Source organism: Saccopteryx leptura, chromosome 2 (assembly GCF_036850995.1).
Source record: "Saccopteryx leptura isolate mSacLep1 chromosome 2, mSacLep1_pri_phased_curated, whole genome shotgun sequence".
Classification (NCBI taxonomy): Eukaryota; Metazoa; Chordata; class Mammalia; order Chiroptera; family Emballonuridae; genus Saccopteryx; species Saccopteryx leptura.
The window spans coordinates 65,062,456-65,081,583 of record NC_089504.1 but is presented as its reverse complement, the minus strand read 5'-3'; the positions used below and the strand labels follow the sequence as shown (position 1 = coordinate 65,081,583).

Here is a 19,128-nt window from a genome sequence, read left to right as displayed (position 1 = left end):
ACTCGATCCTGTGGAAGCCATGCCCAGTGACTTGGTATCATGAGAGTGTGCCCAGTCGCTTTGTGAGGATCAGTTAAGCCCCCCACAAAGGTGAACGTGTCACAGAGGTGTCCAGCCTTCAAAGGGTCACACTTCTATTTAATACCTGAATAAACTCTGAGCCACATCTCCTCACAGGACTGCAAGAAAGCCAGCCTCAACTTCTCCTCTTCAAGGCCTTCTGGGAATTCTTAAGGAACATTTACTTCAGGCAACCACCTGGAACCACAATAGCAGCACATCTTATAACCCACAACAGAGAGCAGACTGTCACATTTCACCCAATTTTACTGAAGGAGATGTGGGAGTAACAGAAAGAAAAAGCAATGTAGGAAAGAATATCAAACTGGGCCTTCCAAAGCTTCTCCTATTCTGACCTCACAGGAGGAGTATGTCCCTGCAGCCCCTACTCTGCTGCCATGTGGGAAGGATCCATTTTCCCACAGACAAGAGTCTATTGACTGTGACCCCAAGAAAACCCAGTCCCAGAGCCACAATTCTACTCACAGTAAACACAACCATTTAACATAATCACTGCCTTTTCTGTACAGTACCTTGTGTGAGTGCCTTGTGCTCAGTAAATATTTGTTCAGCAAAGGAATAAATAAGTGAATGGTCTCCACCTTCCCATTCCAGATTAGAATCTTGGTTTTGTATTTATGTGATTTAAAAAACTGTTAAGTTATTTTTTCCGTGAAACAATTAGTCTCAAGTTTGAATTTTAAATTTTAGATTAGAAAAATTTAAAATTCACGCTTGAGACCAATTATTTTAGGGGGAAAAATATACACACACAAAGGAATATTTCAGCCATAAAAAGATGAAGTATTGCCATTTGTAACAACATGGATGGACCTTGAGGGTATTAAATAAGTCATATGGAAAATGACAAAACCACAGGATTTTACTCATATACAAAATATAAAACAAACAAAACAAAAACAGATCCATAGATACAGACAATAGAATGATGGTTACCCCAGGGAAAGGGATTGAGGAAGGGTGAACTGGGTAAAGGGGTCTAAATGTATGGTGACTGATGGAAACTAAACTTTTGGTGGTGAGCACACTATAGTGTATACAGATAGCAAATTATAATTTTGTACACCTAAAACTTATATCATGTAGATAACCAATGTTACTTCAATAATAAATACATACACATACATATATGCATAAATATTTTTTATAAGTAAAATTTTCCTTCTATAAAAAAATATTCTTTTGGCTTAGCAAAAGCAGCTTCTCCTACGTTTGCAACCCAACTTCTTATTTTTAACTATTAAGATTTCATGAAATATCCCCCCCCCCCCAGTCTAAGCTGGTATATACCTCATTACCTTGGGCATTTGCTGTTAAAAGTATACTTCTTGCAAACCTCAGGATTTTCTCTGCTGCCTGAAGGCTGGCTGAGCAGACTCTATTATCCCACAATCTACCATATTTCCCTGTGCATAAGACACTCCCATGGATAAGATCCTTAATTTTGGGGCCCAAAATTTGAAAAAGGTGTATTACATAAAGTTATTGAACTCAAGCTTTATTCATCATAAAATTCATACAACTCCTCATCACTGTCACAATTCCCATCCATTGCTTGTCCTCATCTGTGTCTGATAATGAATCACTGTCTTCAATAATGAGTGCAAAAGTAAGTATGAAAAAGTGGGAAATGCAAGTAAAAGAAACCTACAACCACTGTATAAGATGCACTCAGTTTTTAAATCCCAAATTTTCCTCCCAAAATACGTCTTATACATGGAGAAATACAGTAGTTTTCAAGACAAATGACTATACTAGAAGCTAACAATTCATTAACCTCTGACTCTATGTCTATATATTAACTGTGGTGGGTGCTTCAATATACTGTATTATCTATAATCCCTTCAATAATGCTGCCAGGTAAGATTCACTATTTTATATATGAGGAAACTATGGCTCAAGGAAAGTGACCAGCTACTGTAGCTGATTAGTGGCTTCAACTCAGGCCTGTACCTTAAGCCTAAAATGGTCACAATTAGGAAGTGAAGAAATTACTCCACATACTGTGCTTCCCTATGATATTCTGCCATGTCCCTAAGTGGTTGTGAATATCTGCAGAAATTAGCCATTGTTACTAACGGAGAGTGTTAAATTATCCTTTTATGTTTTGGGGTTAAAAGTCTGAGAACTACCACAACATGCTACTTCTTTTTTCTGCCTTCCTCTGTCTGAGGCTCCAAAAGAAAGTTTTCAGAAATGTTAGCTCTTCACCATTACCAATATTGTCCAGGGTGACTCCTCCTTAATTCTGCAAATGACTTCCAGAAAACATAAAACAAAAATTCATGACCTTGGCACTTGGCTGAGGTTCTGTCTGACTTCCCTCTGTCCTTATAAGATCACCTTTCACTCCCTTGGTTTGGTAATCCCCAATGACCAAACCAGCAGGTTCTGGCCACTCCCCTCAGTGACTAAGGAGTTGGCACCATCTCCAGGGTGAAGGTCCTGCCATGGACTGTCCCACCCACACATGCCTCCACTGCTTTCTGCCTTTTAGTCATCTTGTGACATTTCTTATTTATTTATTTATTTATTTATTTATTTATTTATTTATTTATTTACTTACAGAGACACAGAGAGGGATAGACAGGGACAGACAGACAGGAATGGAGAGATGAGAAGCATCAATCATTAGTTTTTCGTTGCGCATTGCGACACCTTAGTTGTTCATTGATTGCTTTCTCATATGTGCCTTGACCATGGGCCTTCAGCAGACCGAGTAACCCCTTGCCTGAGCCAGCGACCTTGGGTCTAAGCTGGTGAATTTTTGCTCAAACCAGATGAGCCCACACTCAAGCTGGCGACCTCGGGGTCTCGAACCTGGGTCTTCTGCATCCCAGTCTGACGCTTTATCCACTGCGCCACCGCCTGGTCAGGCACATCTCTTCTTTTTACATTAGACTATCACCTGTGTAAAATGTTAGAGAGAAGGCTTCTGTGATCTGCAAGTCATTTGTGGACAGGGCGATATTTTACTATCACTGTATGCCTACTGTCTAGTATAGTGCTTAACTCTAAATCAGTGGTAAAATAAATGCAAAAAGGTAACAGTTCAGTTTTCCTATAACTGAAGCTTCCAAATATATCCCTGGATCTTACTTTCCTAAAAATGGTCCTTTCCCCCAAGCCTTAGTGTATTGCTCTGGTGGAACTAAGAAACAAAGAGCCCCTAAAAAGCTTCTTAAAGTCTAAATTGGCTTTGAGGCCTAAATCAAATTCTCTGTAAAGGTGAGTGAGTGTTCAGGCAGAAGGATGGAGAAATGGGGGTGGTGTCTGTTGAGGAGGGGTAAGAATTTCCCAGCATCCCTCTTAACACACCCAGATGCAGCCACTTAGTGATCCTGTCTGGAGGTGATTTTTTGAAGCAACATAACCCTTAGTTACTGCCTCAAAACCAAACCCAGAATTTCCCATCAACCCTGCTGTAATCCTGATATTATCCACCAGGTAAAAGGCAACTGTTTATAAATTTCTAGTCCTGTGTCATTAACCTCACTCTGTTTTTAGATACAAAGAGTTTTGAAAAACAAGATGCTTGAGTTTAACAGCAGAGTTTTTTTTTTGGGGGGGGGGAATAATAATATTGAGAAAGGGATATGGCAAGTTGATGTAGTTCTTAAGGAACCATACCAGTGAGGTTTGGAAACCTGGCTCATCTGATGGTATCTTGACTAGAAGACTTTAAGGACTTGTTTCAGTTGGTAAAGAAAAGTTTTGAGGATACAATATTGGGAACCAAGTTGAAGATGAAAGATTCCTGTCTCTGTTCGTGCTGTGAAACATGAGTGAGGACACACTGTAGAACCAGGTACTCCATAGAAGGGTGGAGATGGAAAGGAATTCAAGAGCCATTTCAAAAGTAAAGTGCCTAGTTTGAAAAATCATAGACTCTTAAAATAAGGAGTCCTTAAAGGTTCACCTCCTAGGAAGAATAGACTATCCTGAAAAATGGTAGCTCCATGCTGTATAAATACAGCAGTGAGCAAAAGTAGGTTTATAGTTTTGAGTACAAGAAACAGTTTATTCTTGTATCATTTCTTATTATTGTATTATTTATCTGTATTGTTTGTCTTTTTATTATTGTTATTGTTTTGTATCCTTACTTATGATTTATCTTTCAAGTAATGATGGCTGGTAATTTAACTTACTTTCACTCACCTCCGTATTTCTAGCAACCGGGAGATTAACCTTGGATGGATAGCTCTTGTTGTTTGTGAGTTCTTTCCAGTTCTTGAACAAAACTGTACTTCAATGTAATATGTAACAATTGAACTTGGCTTTCATGTCTTACCTTAATTATTCTTCTCTAGATGAAATACATCCAGCTCCTTCAGGCATTCCTAGTCTATGGTGGTTTCCAGCCCCATCATTATGTTGGGTGCTCCCCCCCTTCAGACCTATTCCTATTTATAAGTGTCCCAGTTAGCAAGTGGGGCTCAGAATAGAACAATACAGGCTGGTCTAGTTATAATAGGTACAGCAAGATTATTTATTCCTGGGTCTGAACAGTATCCTACCATCAGTGGTGCTGAAGTGCTTCTTAGCTTTTTAGCAATTGGATATTAATTCAACCAGCATTTGTAGTTGTGGCATATTTATAGTTTATGACTTTGTTATCACTCATATTACTTTATATTAAACTCGCTTTTTCTTATTAACTCCTAACAAGCCAAGCCTTGCCCATTTCCCACCTTCTTGATTTTCTCTTTCTTTAAACATATTTATTTTATTCATTTTAGAGAGAGGCAGGGAGAGAGTGAGAGAGAGACAGGAACATCAATCTGTTCCTGTACACGCCCTGACTGGGGATCTAACCGGCAACCTCTGTGCTTTGGAACAACTCTCTGACCAATTGAGCATCCGTCCAGGGCAATGTTGACCTAGAGACTCAACCTGAGGTCTTAAATTAGAAAACCCTCATATATCTAACAGAATATTCTCCCTGCTTTATTAATTTTCATATAGTATAAACTAATCTATGTCTTTATCCCAGTTACCAGTAAGAGAGAGGTAAACAAAAATAAGACAATTTTTTAATAGTTGCTTTGTGAGCCTGACCTCTTCTTCCAACCACATTAGCTTATTCACATGTCCTAATGCAGTTCTTTGTTACGTGCTGTGATAAAAATCAAGATGTTTTGTGCCTACAACATTCCCTAAATTACCAAGCTGGTTGTCTTACTTAAAGAGATGTGGAGCAAGCTTATTTCACTCAACATAATAGTTTCCAGGTCCTTCCATATTGTTGCAAAAGGTAATATTTCCTTCTTTTTCATAGCCCCATAGTATTCTATTGTATATATGTACCAAAGCTTTTTAATCCACCCGTCCACTGATGGACACTTGGGCTGTTTCCAGATCTTCGCTATTGTGAACAATGCTGCCATAAACATGGGGGTGCATTTCTTTTCTTCAATCAGTGATATGGTGTCCTTGGGATATATTCCTATAAGTGGGATGGCTGGGTCAAAGGGCAGTTCCATTTCTAATTTTTTGAGGAATCTCCATACTGTTTTCCACAGTAGCTGCACCAGTCTGCATTCCCACCAGCAATGCAGGAGGGTTCCCCTTTCTCCACATCCTTGCCAGCACCTATCGTGTGTTGTTTTGTCAATGAGCGCCATTCTGACTGGTGTGAGGTGGTGTATCTCATTGTGGTTTTAATTTGCATTATGTTGAGTGAAATAAGCCAGGCAGAGAAAGAAAAATATCATATGACCTCACTCATTTGAGGAATCTAAGGAATAATGAGAACTGAGGAGTGAAATTGAGACAGAGGATGGATCAAAGGGACCAGAGGAAAAGAGGACAGAGGGAAAGGGGATGATAGGATGGGATAAACCTGAGGGGAAGGGGGGAGGGCGCTGTAGGGAAGGGGGCAAGGGAGATGTTGAGGGGAATAGGGGAGAGGGGGGAGGCATTTGGGGTGACCCTAGAATCTATGTAAACACAATTAAATAAAAAAAAGTATATATATAAAAAAAAGAGATGTGGAGCAAGCTGAGCAAGTCACTTAACTTCTCTAAACCCATTTTCTTATCTATAAAATGAGAATATTTGTCCTATTCTCTTTATCAGCTATTAGTAAGACATTTGAAAATGCTTTGCAAATTTTTACTTGCCACAGAAATCTAAATAATAATGATGAGTTGTTACTAATGTTGAGTGTAAGTGATTTAGGCCTGATTTGCTTCCTTCTTACTGCTGTTTACAATGTCTATTAGCACATCAACTCTTGATTCAAAACTTAGTCTGGGTTTGTGATCTGCCCTAGCCTTCTTATTGGACCTACTCTTCCGACACTTAACATAGATCCATACTCAAATTGTGGTTTTCTTGTTTCCTTCTGTTGCCATTTTCAGCTTCAGACCTGGACACACATCAGGGCTTATTGCCAGATACCCCGTTCCCATGTAAGAATTCCAGCCCTGGGCGGGCTCCTCAGTTCAGTGCCCCACTGGGTGTCCAACACCCAGAGACACCGAGTTTGTGAGAGGAATGACTGAATAACTGAATGAAAGATGGAGGAAGGCTGCTTTCTTTCTCACTTCTGTAACTCTACTGTGTTTTCATTCTCTTATAGACAGACAGACAGACAGACACATACATAGAAGCAGAGAAATGGTCAGTTAGACAGATAGATAGATAGATTGGCCAGTAGATCAAATGAAATACCATATGTGAAGCCATGTTTTAAATATTCTTGTCATATGTTTGCCCTCATGAGGCAAATTTTCAGCAGATACTCACTGGCATGGCTGCACCATTGTGGCGGATAGAAAATAACCACTGTGCTCAGCACCCTGAGTTCTTTACCACCCGGTCATCTCCTGAGACTCGCCCCTCCTCCAGGTCTCCCTGATATTCCCACAATTTAGCAACGCAGGAGTAACTCCAGGCTCAGCAAGGAGATTCCAGGATGATTCCTCAGCATGTAGACTAGATTCTGATTGGCCACTGCCACAGCCGGGCAGGTTGGTGACGTTTTTGAATATCAGCCCTGCCCCTATTACTTATATCTACTCTCTACCCATCACTGAAAATCTCCCAGGCCCTGGGCATTTCTCGTTCCCTGTTCTCTTGTGCTTCTCTCTCCCTGGCGGAGCTCCTACCCACTCTGAATTCCTTTGAGTCTTATGGTCTGTTTCCACTCATCAGACACTTAAAAGACACTGTAACCTGTACAAGGGTACAATTTTTCCTGTGTGTGATGTATGTCAACAGCTCCCTATAAATTCCTCAAGCTGAAACATCTCTAATACAGACTTTGTATCCCTTGCAACAGTTCACATAGGGCTAACTGGAGGTTCAAATTCCCAAGACAGAATCTGCTAGGTCCTGGTGAACTTTTCCCACAACAGCCCTGAAAGGAAAGACATGCTGTTGGGATAGTCCAATCAGTCCCCCGTCTCCACGATGAGCACTCAGAAAAGCAGAGCCTCTGTCAACCTGGGCTTGAACATTTTGTTTTGTTTCTCGGGGATGATAGCTGGAGCCTGTCAGACTGAAATTTTCCCTAACAGCTTTCAAATGTCACGTTCCAGGGTCTAGCACTTCCTGTTTTTTCTTCCTTTTCATTTTCGAACACTCAGAAAAGTTTTTGTGCTTTAGAAAGACCCCTCACCATCCCTACCTGTGAATTTTCTGCTTTCAGAGTATGGTTCTTGAGGACAACTCCCCAGAGCACTACTTGGAAAGACTTGAGTGTCTCATCCTATCACATGTGCATCATATGCTGGTCACAGCCCAGTCATGCGTTGTGTGCAGAGGGGAATGAGGCAATTGATTGAGCAGGCAGGATGCTGGCAACCCCAGTGCCTTTTGAAACTTTCACTTAGTGGGTTTATCTTTTAGTTTCTCTTCAGATTCTCTTGAAAACACAGGTGAAACTTTGCACCTGACATAAGGGAAAAAACATGGGTTGTGCATATAAAAATTTTGGCAAAAATATCATTATATTTTGATATGTGTATGGCTTGGTTTTCAATAGACAATATAATTCTAAACTTTAAAAATGTTAAAGAAACTTTGCAACTTAAATAAGATTATTTAAGACATTAAGATTAAATATTATTTTTCAGATTTAAAATATTAAATGTGTCTTAAAAACTTTCAAATACAGGAAGTATATAAAAGAAAATAAAAATTCCTCATAACCTCATCACATCAATAGAGACAATTACTGTTAGTACCAGTCTAATTTTATAGTTGAGAAGAAGGAAGGAAAAAAAGGAAAGAATATAAGTTTCTAGATTTTCCTTTCCAAGCATGTAAAAAAAAAAAAAAAGACTGTAGAAGTAATCTCCCAAAATTGTTAAAGAAATGACAAATGTTTATATTCCTAATGACACATTGTTGGGAGTAGCATTGCTGCTTCAGAACATCACAATGTTTCTATATCACAGAGGACACATACTTAAAATATATATATGCATATATCTATGGAATGGTTCTTGAATTTACACGCCATCCTTCAGCAGGAGTCATGTTAATCTCTCTATTGGTCCAATTTTAGTAAATGTGCTGCCAAAACAAGTACTTAATATTTTACAAAAATACTGTACATTATAAAGAAACATTATGAAATAGAAAAAAGGGGGAAATTACAGATAACCTTACCATTTTAACAAAGTCATTAACATTTTAGTGCACTTCTTTCTAGCCTTTTGTCCCATTCTCACGTTTTTCTTCTTAATTTGGACTTACTGTAATTGAAAGCAAACAATTATTATAAAACCACCTATATCATTGCCCCGCTTTAATTCTCTCTCCCTTACCTTTGCTTATTATCTTCAGGGGGCTAGGGCTTTTATAGCGTGTTGGATACAGAAAAATGGCTTTGATATCAGTTAGCTTAGGTTTCAATCCTGGCTCTACTGTGTGGACATAGGAAAACTACTAAGCAAGTTTGTCTTAATTCTCTCATCTGTACAATTTTTTCATCCCTACTCACTGGGTTCTGTGAGCATTAAAAGAGATAATGTATGTAAATTGAGTGACACAGAGATAAGTTCAGAATAAGTGCTCAATATATAGAAACTAATATTTTCACTTAAAATTATATCATAGCAATTGTTTTATATTTCCATATAATCTTCATAGCTATAATTTTTATGGCTAAGTAGTACTGTAATACAAATATAAAGCACTAAGACTAATTCATTTTCATTTTGTTTGACAGGTTATTTCAAGTTTGGGGCCATCTAGATAATACTGTAATTAATGTATTATTTTTCATATAGTACAACTTTCACTTAAGTCTATAGATTTCCTTTGGAAAGATCCTTAGAATAATATTTTGGAGTAAAAATATGAACCTTGACAGGTTCATACATATCTAAGCATATGTTTTGGGCTCATTTTTTTTAACTTAACAGTAATCTAAGTGAGTATAAACTTTTGTACCTTGCTTTTAAAATTGTTATTGCAAAACTTTAAAAAAACTCATATATTCACATTTGCAATGAACCTCTCCATGTCTTCAGCTTTTTAAATATTTTTGGATTATTTCCTTAGAGTAGATTTACGTAAGTATAATTACATGAACAAATGGTATGGCAAATTATATGGCCTTTATCTATAGACGAATCATTCTCCAAAATAATTGTATGTACTGATTTATATGACCACTAATGATTTGTGAGACAACAAATTTATCAACATATTATGGAGCATTATGTGATATAATTTAAAAAGCTTTTGGTCTGATTTAAATTTTAAATTGCCTGTAAGTTCAGCATTTCACTTTTTGAATTTTAAAGCAAAGGGAACTGAGACCTTGGAAAGCTGCCTGATTTGATTAGCAGCCTAATTCTGTTTCTCCAATCTGTACTACTAAAAATCTCAGGCATTGGTTGCTTCCTCTGAACTGCTTGCAGCTGTTCTAACATGGAATTCTATTTTTATAGAACAAACAGAACTAAGCAGAAAACATGCTGCTCTCTTGGAGTTTACTTTTCTTAAGAGAAGCCTACTGTTGAGAACACACAGTTATAGACAAGATGTTACAGGAGGCAGCTGACAAGTACCATAAGCACCCTCATAAGAAAACAAATTTTTTGTTGGCATCACCAAGGTCTTATCTTAAAAGTTCAAAATATTGATTTTGTATATTCAGAATTAAACTAAAAAACTGGATTGTGGTAACCAAAATCCTAAAAGACTGTTCTACAATTTTAAAACATGCTGTTAATGTGTAGATCAGAACTTGCTTCAGAACATCCTATTCCCATAGAAAAATCTATATGAGAAGTGAAATAAATTAAGATCAGGTTCTCAGTAACCTTTGAATCAAGATGGGGCGAGGTGGGGGGAAGATGATGTCTGGAATGATTTCAGTGGCTGATGTCGTCAAACTACATGAATCTGATGCATTCATTGCCACTGGAGGGACAGACCTGACAGGTGAAGGGAGTGCATGGGCCAGGGACCCCTCTCCATTGGAGAGGTTTGGAATTCACTAACAGTTTTCCATGTTGACCTCTATTCCCTAGATACACATCACCTTCAGTTCAATTCTACATGATTTATTAAGCATCTTCTATGTGCCAATCCTTGTACTGGGTTCTGGGACAACATAAATAAATAAAAACCCACTTTCTGCTCCCAGACACCTCACAGGTGTTTGGAGAAAACTGAACACGTATATAATTTAAAAATAGCATATGACAAGAGCTTGACTGTGTTACAGTTCTAGGATATGATTTCCTTTCACATGGCTGGCATGCAGAAAAAAACTAGCTATATTATGTGACATGAACAATTTATCAAATTTCACTGGGCCTTAGTTTGCTTACATGTAAACTGAGGCAATAACAGTCCCTATTTCATTGAATTGTGAAGTTTAAATGAGATGGTCCATGTACAGCAATGAGAACAATGTCTGGCACATGGTATGAAAGTTAGCGATAATGATAACCTAATTAACCTTATAATGAGTACTGGAAATATGACATGGGCTATCTAATAACACAAGGAGGAATGTATAGTAAACCCTTCCCAGCACTTAAACACATGCCACAATAGTTAGAAGTATCAGGAAAGATGGGATGATTAACTTCTGAAAATGTAACATTCTATCTCAAATTTGGACGTATTTTTCCTTGGGGGGAGGTCTTATATGATAGTGATATATTTTTTAGAATATACTCCTGACATCTTATGTTCCACATTCCAAGAAAATTCCACAGACATATTTGGGCACTTTCAACACCACAGCACAAAGGTTATTACTTTGATTCTTATGCATCTGTCCCAATACCCAGCAGGTACCAGGGTTACATTCATTTTTGGTTTCCCAGGCTAGTTGCAAACTCCTTGAAGATAAGGACCATGCTGTAGCCATTCTGAATTCCTAGCCTCTAGAATAGGGCCTTGTGGATAGTAAGAGCTCATCAATTGTTGACTGATTAAGTAAATGGCCTTGGTAGTGGACACTGGTGTCTGCCTCTCCAGCATCCATTCCTACTTTGGGGACATATCAGATATCCCACTTTCATTTCATATGTTTTAAATTTAATGAAGGTACACACTTAATACATTATTCATATAGTGGAGAAGTAGATGGTCGCTTCTCCTATGTGCCCTGACCGTGAATCAAACCTGGGACCTACACTCGCTGGGTCGATGCTCTACTGCTGAGCCAACTGGCTCAGGGCCCCAAGAAGAAATTTTTTAAAGCAACTTCTACAAGATGCATTTAAAAATAAATTTATTTGTCCTATGCTCATGACTGAAACAGTTTCCCAATTGTTATTTTCTCGTTCAGTTAATCAACAAATATAGATTAGGCCTGGTCTCCTGGTCAGATGCCACAAAGTTTAAGAAAGTTCCCTGTGCTGTGCTCAAATTGGAATTCATAGTCTCTGCATTTTCCTCTCTCAAGGAATACATCTCTGTTTCCCAGAAACGTTTTGATACAGGAATGAGTTGGTTATTTATGTCTTGTTCTCAGTTCAAGCCTTCCTTCCTTTACTATGCTCTGTTGTATTAGGGCTGTTGTGTTAGACTCATTTACCAGTCTTTCTTGTCAGCTGGTTTCCTCTTAACTTCAATAGATAGGAAACCCTAAGGGGACTGGAATGTGGGAGAGACTTCCTTACTGTTTCCAGTTCCTGAATGTGTCACTGTTACAGCTGTACTCACCTATTTATTTACTTTTAGGTGAGAGGAGGGGAGATAGTGAGGCAGACTCCTGCATGCACCTGACCACGATCTACCTGGCAACCCAATCTGGGGCCAGTGCTTGAATACCAAGCTAATTTTATTTATTTATTTATTTATTTATTTATTTATTTATTTATTTATATTTTTCTGAAGTTGGAAACGGGGAGGCAGTCAGACAGACTCCCGCATGCGCCCGACCGGGATCCACCCAGCATGCTCACCAAGGGGCTATGCTCTGCCCATCTGGGGCGTCGCTCTGTTGCAACCAGAGCCATTCTAGCACCTGAGGCAGAGGCCACAGAGCCATCCTCAGTGTCTGGGCCAACTTTGCTCCGATGGAGCCTTGGCTGCGGGAGGGGAAGAGAGAGACAGAGAGGAAGGAGACAGCGAAGGGTGGAGAAGCAGATGAGCGCTTCTCCTGTGTGCCCTGGCCGGGGATCGAACCCGGGACTCCCACACGCCAGGCCAACACTCTACCACTGAGCCGATCGGCCAGGGCTACCAAGCTAATTTTAGTGCATGAGGCCGATGCTCAGACCAACTGAGCTATCCTCAGCAACTGGGGCCACACTCAATCAAGCCACTGGCTGCCAGAGGGGGAGAGGGAGAGAAGCAGATGGTCGCTTCTCCTGTGTGTCCTGATGGGGAATTGAACCCAGGACATCCATATGCCAGGCCGACATTCTAGCCAATGAGTCACCAGCCAAGGCTACAGCAATATTTGATACTAGAAGTGGTCCTAGGAAACAGACTCTCAAAAAATAGGATTCTGGAACTGATTTACTTTGAACTCAGAGCTGAATACTTTGCCAATGGAAAATGGGAACTGGCAATCTGTGGCATGCAATAGCATCATGATTTCAGCTCAAATCTTCAGAGCATCTGAGGGTTTCCAAGGCTACCCTCAAAGTATCTCCTATTCCTTCTAGTTATAGGACAGATATATCTAAAAAGTCAGACCCAAATAAAGTATTCACAGACTAGCTTAATCTCACATGTGAAAATTTAGGCAGTAATTTGGGAAGAATAGGGACTCTGAGACTAGGAATGGGAATATTTGGGTGGAATTGATGAAGCTGAGAATCTTGAATCCTCCACATATCCCTTGGTGGTGAAAGAAGTCTTTCATTTCCTATTCAATGACGCCAGCTTTCTTTGCTTAAAAACCTATAACAACTACATGTGAGGCAGTTGCCTTGCACTGGGATCCCTGTTCTTTTTAAACCCCACTGTTTCTACCTCTCATGGTTCTCAGGCTTTCATCTAGGGCAGGGGTCCCCAAACTACGGCCCATGGGCCGCATGCGGCCCCCTGAGGCCATTTATCCGCCCCCGCTGCACTTCCAGAAGGAGCACCTTTTTCATTGGTGGTCAGTGAGAGGAGCATAGTTCCCATTGAAATACTGGTCAGTTTGTTGATTTAAATTTACTTGTTCTTTATTTTAAATATTGTATTTGTTCCTGTTTTGTTTTTTTTTTACTTTAAAATAAGATATGGGCAGTGTGCATAGGGATTTTTTCATAGTTTTTTTTTTTATAGTCCGGCCCTTCAATGGTCTGAGGGACAGTGAACTGGCCCCCTGTGTAAAAAGTTTGGGGACCCCTGATCTAGGGTCAGATCCTAGCATATTTGGGGGAACAAAGGCAGAATCTGGCTGAGCAGGAAAAGGCTTATACTCCAAAGGAATTACAATATTTTCTTATATTTATATTAGAAGAAACCTAGCTAATATATATGGGGATGGATTCTAAGGGTAGACCAAGAATAATAGGACAGAACATTGGCTTGCAGCCAAATTTAGGTAGCCTAGATATAATACACTTTCCATAGATTTTTGGACTTAAAGTTATGATAGACTGTTACCGTAATAGTCCCAAGGGAATCATGCCACTTTGAATATAATCATTCCCTCATGTAAAACTCTTTCACATTGATTTTTGGCATGGCTCTCTATCTTTGGCCAATGGTACATTAGCAAATGCAATGCAGACAGAAACCTGAAAAGTACTTGCACATTGGGGCTTGCCCTCTTTGTGTTGTTTTTGTACCACCTCTCATGTTGAAGAAGCATGGACAAACCTGCTGGAGACACACGGCCCAACCGATAGCCAACACCTATTCCAAGACATGTGAGTCATTTAAGACCAGCACCCTTTGAGCCTATCTGTCAACTGACTGCAAATACGTGAGCCCAGTTTATCCTGTGTAAAGCAAAAATAGCTTGCACCAGCTGATCCCAACACAAATTGTTTACCTATAAAACCATAAAAACATAAATGATAAACATAAGCCACTAAATTTTGTTATACAGCAAGAGCTAGCTGAAACACATGTATTAGCTTGAACAGCTAGAAGTGGCACTATTATCTTATATGGTTGGATGAAACTTGTCCTCAAAAGTAGGCTACACTCAAAAAAAAAAAAAAAAAAAAGAAAAGCCTGACCAGGTGGTTGCGTAGTGGATAGAGCATCAGACTGGGATGCGGAGGACCCAGGTTCGAGACCCCGAGGTTGCCAGTTTGAGTGCAGGCTCATCTGGCTTGAGCAAAAAGCTCACCAGCTTGAACCCAATGTTGCTGGCTCAAGCAAGGGGTTATTCGGTCTGCTGAAGGCCCGCAGTCAAGGCACATATGAGAAAGCAATCAATGAACAACTAAGGTGTCGCAATGCACAATGAAAAACTAATGATTGATGCTTCTCATCTCTCCATTCCTGTCTGTCTGTCCCTGTCTATTCCTCACTCTGACTCTCTCTCTGTCTCTGTAAAAAAAAAAAAAAGTAGGCTAAACTCAATGATGTTCAGTTGACAGACTTTCTCTGACATAATATAGAAGAAGAACTCTAAAGCAGCAGTTTCTGATGGCTTTAGGTGACCCCTGTGTTTTGGTCGTTCGACCCCCGCCGGGGTCGCGACCCACAGGTTGAGAACCGCTGCTCTAAAGGCTTAGAGAAATAAGAATAATGAAGTAATTTATTATGTGTAACCTGTGCATCTTTCCTCACCCATTGGGCCTTGAAAGCTTCAGGGAATATTCCCTTCACTAAAGCATTGAGAAATGCATTAGTGAGGAAGCCTCAGCCACCATAAACATTTCCAGGTGGCTGTTTTCTCTGGGCCCAGACTGATCGTGGAAAATACAGCCATTGAGATGGGCTTCCTGATTTCAGTGGCAGTGATAAGATCTCAGAGCAGCGATCAGAATTTGTTACTCAAAGGGATCTCGGGTGGTGGTTGGCCCTAAGAATTAAATATATGACCGGACTACCAAAGCATGATTTTATCTACATAATAGAATTCTGACTTGAGTTCTCACAACTAAGAATACAGATTCTTCAATTCCCAGACCTCAGCAGTTCACAGATCTGAAGCTCCTGACTGAAGAGGAAGATGGGATCCCTTGAGAGAGGACCCTGCAATAACGCCACCAATACTGTATAGCTCTTCCTCCAAACTTCCCCCTTAGGGACTTGAATCTATTTACCAAGGGTATGTGCCTTGGGAGAAATGGAAATACCTAGACTTTTCAGGGATTCCTGAACACTACTCTGAAATAACACTAATCCTTAGGGAGTCCAACTGCCATTGTGGTCCACTGGTCCAAATGGGGCCTTGCAGTAGTCTTCCTTTTATGCGGTTTTAGTTTCTTGCAGTCAACCATGGTAGAAAAAATATTAAAAGGAAATTTTCAGAAATAAACACTTCATAAGTTTTAAATTGTGAGCCCTTTTGAGTATCATGATAAACTCTCGCACTTGCCCGCTCTTTCCCATGATGCGTGCTGCACACCCGCCCCTTCATCCGGCATAACCACACTGCATATGCTCCCTGCCCCTTTGTCACTTAGTAACCGTCTGCGCTAATCAATTGACTGTCATGGTATCATAGTGCTTGTTTTCAAGTAACTCTTATTTTACTTAAGAATGGCTCACAAGTGCAGGAGTAGCGATGCTGGAAATTAGGATATACCAAGCAGAAGTTGTAAAATGCTTTAAGTGAAAAGGTGAGTAGAGAACAGTAAGAGATTTTGAGAGCGAGAGACAGAGAGACTACAGCCACAAATTTTATGAGTATATTGTTAAAAATTTTATATTTTATTATTAGTTATTGTTGTTAATCTTCTACAGTGCCTCCTTTATAAATTAAACTTTATCACATTTATGTATGCATAGGAAAAAACATGGTGCAGCATATATCGGCACTATCTTGGTTTCAGGCATCCACTGGCATCTTGGGACATATCCTCCACAGACCGGGGGGAGTACTTTACAGTGGCAGGTGGTAAGTAGAGTTTGGGCCCACTTCCAACTCCTCATGGATCTGTGGCCATTAAAGATGATAATAAGTCATTTCATGCAGCCATTAAAGATGATAATTAGGAAAACCAGTCAGCAACATAGGTGTGAGCTTATGGTACAATGACAAATTTGAAAAAATGATAGAAAATTATACATCACAACTGTAGCTGAAGCTATCTATGTACATGTCTGGATGAAGAGCAAATGCTGACAGCAAAAATGAAAATACTTTTGCTTGGATGATGGGATCATAGGTGATTTTTGTTTGTTTGGTCTTTTTCAGTTCCTCAAACTCTCCTAAATGCTATTTTTTCTCCCTTTGTAAAAGGTACTTTTTCTTTAAGACTTACAACTCATTCAGTTTTTTGTTTTAAAGATGACCATTTATATAATTTCTAGCCAATCATATTAAGGTTGTAAAAAGTAAGACGGTCAAGTACAGCCATTTTCCTCAATAGTATAATATCTCATAGCCAATCATGCATGAGGTATCTATCACGTACAAGAGGCCCCAGGAATGACACAATCCCACAATCTCCCTGCCCTCTAATAGCTTACAGTCCAAAGGGAAATATATCATGTGCTTAAATTCACATGATTCAAAACTGAGAAGGATAACTGCTTCAGAGAGAAACAAAGAAGACATGGCTGTGCCCAGAGTGAGCACTCATACATGGTTGGAGAACATGAGAACATATTCACTGGCTGAACTGGCATCTGAAAGTTGGATAGCATATTGCCAGGAAGAAATGAGGTCCCAGAAAAGAGGTGTTCTGGGGTAGAGGAGAACCTGCTCATGGGATGAGAAACCCATGCTGATATACCTTGCCTGGAAATCCCTTAGGAGTAGGATTTTGGAGAAATATCCTGCAGTTCTGATAGTGTCCAGGCACTGCCTATTTAGCAAGAGATAGTGGCTGGCACATAGGGGGATTACCAATGACATTTCACATTTATCAGGAATTTACTGTGTGTCACATACAGCAAGCGTTTGATAAAGGTGCTAAGTATACTTTTCTTCTGTTATGCATTTTTTAGATAAGGAATCTGACACTTAGAGAGATTGATATGTTCAAAGTTGTATAACTCATACATAGTTACACTGGGGCTGGAATCTCTAACGACGGAGCCTATACTCCACCCAGCCTTCTATTAATATATCCAGCCTCACTGGACAGAGTAAGAACGAAATTAATCCTGAACCAGCAAAAGAGGCTGGGGGTAAAGTTCCCCCTGGTAGGAAATCAGGGCACATTGCAGGGTATAATGAATATATATAGTTTTGTTGCCTCAGCTCTATCCCTTCCACACTAAACAGGCAGCCTTAACCACTTTTCTTAACCTCTATGTGCCCCAGTTTCCTTATCTTGAAAATGGAGACATAAATAGTGCCTTTTTCAGAGGGTTTTGAGAGAATGTATTCCAATAGTACATATAAAGTGCTAAATAATATCAGGCATATAGTAAGATATGAGCCATTATGATAGTACGCTGTATAGAACATTTCTCATAGTAGGACTAACTGCCTTATGGTCTTCTTTCCTAAAGAAACCTGAATTTTGGGATACTGGAGCCAGGGATACCTCTTGCTATTTTTTTATTCTAGAGAACAGCCCCAATCTAGGACCATCTTCTCTAGAATAAGCAGAATAACTCTAGGTTCACAACGCAAGGATTTAGCCTGCTAATGACATATCTGGGGGGAGGTGGTGTTGCAGGAAGCAACCCTGATGGAGGACAAGACACCCAGACAACTTAATCAAGGAAACAGGATTTATCAGTAGCCGGCAAAGCACGTGGAATTAGAAGCACCAAAAACACGAACTCCTCAAAGTTAGATTTCTTACATTTTATATATTTTTACAGCTTTAGCTTTTATGTGACAAGTTCCTGATTTCTTTGGCTTCTTTGTTTGCAAACTACGTGACTTTGGGGTCTCCGGGAGGGGAGGGGTATGAGAAGAGGTTCAAACCATTTGTCTTCTGTGTGTGTGTGTGTGTGTGTGTGTGTGTGAGTGTGTGTCACAGAGACAGAGAGAGATAGAGGGACAGATAGGGACAAACAGACCGGAACGAAGAGAGATGAGAAGCATCAATTCTTTGTTGTGGCACCTTAGTTGTTTATTGATTGCTTTCTCATATGTGCCTTGACAAGGGGGCTACAGCAGAGCAAGTGACCCCTTGCTCAAGCCAGTGACCTTGGGCTCAAGCTGTTGAGTCTTGCTCAAACCAGATGAGCCCACACTCAAGCTGGCAACCTTGGGGTTTCAAACCTGGGTCCTCCGTGTCTCAGTTCGATGCTCTATCCATTGCACCACTGCCTGGTCAGGCTCGACCTGTTTGCTTTGAATATTCATATAATCTATTCTTCTTGCTGGTATTGCACGTTTATTTCAGGGAATAACGAAAACCACAGCTGTGGTTTGTTACTTTTCAAACTTTTTCAGTCAGCCCTTCCTCCCTCAGTCCATAATGCTGAGGTCACTGGCTTGAGCATAAGATCACAGACATTGCAGGCCCCCCTCTCCTGCATTCTTCTGGTTTCTCCTCTCTCAGTGGGGACTCAGACTCGCACCATGACTACAGG

General features: G+C 39.9%; 1 non-coding gene across 1 annotated transcript; it reads right to left on the bottom strand.

The window, feature by feature from the left end:
* Positions 1-8,516: 8,516 nt before the first annotated feature.
* LOC136396567 (U6 spliceosomal RNA) lies at positions 8,517-8,620 on the bottom strand. Its single transcript, XR_010749830.1, has one exon. It is a non-coding gene; the product is annotated as a U6 spliceosomal RNA (small nuclear RNA).
* Between the last annotated feature and the right edge of the window lie 10,508 nt (positions 8,621-19,128).